The sequence below is a fragment of the Gekko japonicus genome, unplaced genomic scaffold (assembly GCF_001447785.1).
Source record: "Gekko japonicus isolate JY-2015 unplaced genomic scaffold, Gekko_japonicus_V1.1 scaffold737, whole genome shotgun sequence".
NCBI classification, from domain to species: domain Eukaryota; kingdom Metazoa; phylum Chordata; class Lepidosauria; order Squamata; family Gekkonidae; genus Gekko; species Gekko japonicus.
The window spans coordinates 458,441-460,830 of NW_015173695.1; the positions used below are offsets into that span (position 1 = coordinate 458,441).

The 2,390-nt window shown below is 45.9% G+C and overlaps 1 protein-coding gene across 1 annotated transcript in view; it reads left to right on the forward strand.

The window, feature by feature from the left end:
• The window catches only part of ATP9A (ATPase, class II, type 9A), a 152,781-nt gene that overhangs the window by 91,389 nt on the left and 59,002 nt on the right, over positions 1-2,390 (forward strand). The window lies entirely within an intron of this gene.

Genomic DNA, 2,390 nt, shown 5'->3' on the forward strand with positions numbered 1-2,390 from the left:
TCCCTGGGAGCAATGTAACTGTTTTTACACCATCTGGTTAATTGTCTTTGTAGTTATAGTTTTAATTGTTTCAAACTGCTATTTACATTGTAATCCACTTTGAGCCCCACAGTTGTGGGGGAGAGTGGAATGAAAAAAAATTGAATAAATAAATACACAAACAAGCAGCAGCTAGATCCCACACTCTTATACTGAGTCCAGTCATGGACGGCAGCTTTGCTCCAGGTTTCTTCATGACAAATGAAATAAGTGAACAGAAATCTCTGGTGATGCATTAGTTGCTGGGTCATACCGTATGCTGTGGTGGCTCAAGTGGTTAAGACGCTGAACTGCAGGCTGTGGAAGGTCAGTAGTTCAGCAGTTCGAGACCCGAGTGTGCCGCATGACGGAGTGAGCTCCCGTCTCTAGTTCCAGCTCCTGCCAACCTAGCTGTTCGAAAGCAAGAAATTGCAAGTAGATAAATAGGTACCACTTCGGTGGGAAGGTAACAGCGTTCCGTGCGCCTTGGTGTTTAGTCATGCCGGCCACATGACCACGGAAACATCTTCAGACAGCGCTGGCTCTTCGGCTTTGAAACGGAGATGAGCACCGCAACCCTAGAGTCGGATTCGACTGGCTTTCGAGCAAGGGAACCTTTACCTTTACCTTTACCATACCATATGGTTGGTACCATTTTAAAGGTTTGAATGATCCCACACACACATAAAATACTCTTTGAATGTATGACATTAGCCTACAGTGTCTTTTCTTACCTAATTATGTACATACAAAGAGTACTTTATTTATTTAAACCCTTTTTATGCTGTCTTTCTGCCCACTCAGGGTCCACGGGGTGTCTGTTGTGGGGAGGTGAAGAGAAAGGAGTTTGTAAGTCACTCTGAGACTCCAGGTGAAGGGCGGGGTATAAATCGAATCTCTTCTTCTTCTCTTCTTCTTCAACTCCCCCACCCAGCCACTTTCAGTTCACTTTCTTCCAGCCTAGTACAAAACACTAGATCTGCACTGTGTGTGTGGCCTTTTATTACCTGAGACAGGTCCATGGTTGTCATGGAGACCTTGAAATCCTGAGCAGTTCCTGACTTTATGTAGAGCATTATTGAAACATTACGTTCCTTTGAGATGGTACAATGTTTGACACAATGCAGTATGTGTGCTTTTTTCTTGGTGGTTGAATATCTTTGCCCGCAGCATGGTAGGCTGGGCAGCTTTCCATACAAATTGGGCACCGTGGGAATTTGTTTGTTACTTGGTTCATTCTAAATTCATCCATCAACCTGCCTCTTCAGTAATTTCTGGGGAGCAAGTGAGTTTCCGTATTCATCCAGGTTTTCAGAGAGTAGGAAGTTATTAATGACTATTTTACATTCTCATTTTACTTTTTGTTGCTTACACGTTTGGTTGGTGATCAAATAGGGAGCTAACTGTATTTTCTTTTTCTGGTCCATCTTAAAGGCCTTCAGGCAGACAAGTGAGGTAGAAATGAGCATCATGTGCATAAAATTTAGAAAATTGTATCATAGAATCAGAAAGCTGGAAGGGGCCTGCAGGCCATCCAGTCCAACCATCTGTGCAATTGAGAATAACCTGAAGTATCCCTGACAAATGGCCACCACATCCCTGTGCAGAGCCCATTTGGTGTAGTGGTTAAGAGTGGTGGACTCTAATCTGGAGAACCGGGTTTCATTCCCCACCCCTCCACATGCAGCTAGCTGGGTAACCTTGGGTCAGTTTAAAGTTCTCTGAGAGCTGTTCTCTCAAGAGCAGTTCTCTGAGAGCTCTCTCAGCCCCACCTACCTCACAGGGTGTCTGTTGTGGGTAGAGGAAAGGACAGAGATTGTAAGCTGCTCTGAGACTCTGAGTGAAGGGCAGAGTATAAATCCGATCTCTTCTTCTTCAGACAGGATACTGTAAGGGACACTAAGGGTAAAAGAAAAGTGCTAAGAACTGAATCTAGGGACGTGGATGATAGGCCCAAAATGGTGTGAGCATTAGAGGAGGAGCTGGTCACTAGTGGTGTTGCAGGTGCTGTCCCCAAGTGCCATGCAACCTCCGTCCAAGCAGCATGTGTGAGAATAACAGAAGAGCTAGCTTGTGGGAAGAGAAGGAGGGTGCTTCCCCAGGACTGAAGCTTTACTGTTTGAGCTCTGGGAAGTATTGCCTTTTGACAGAGCTGCAGACCTGAGGGAAAATGTCTGGATCACTTACAGCAAATGAACAGCTACAGTCAGGGCTATTTTTGTAGAAGAAGCCCAGCAGGAACTCATTAGCATATTAGGCCACACCCCTGACAGGGCAGTCCATTAGCATATTAGGCCACACCCCATTCCTTTCCTTGGCTTGCCCAGGTGCCCTGCGGCTGCGGGGAGCCTGGGCAAGCCGGCCCTTGGACC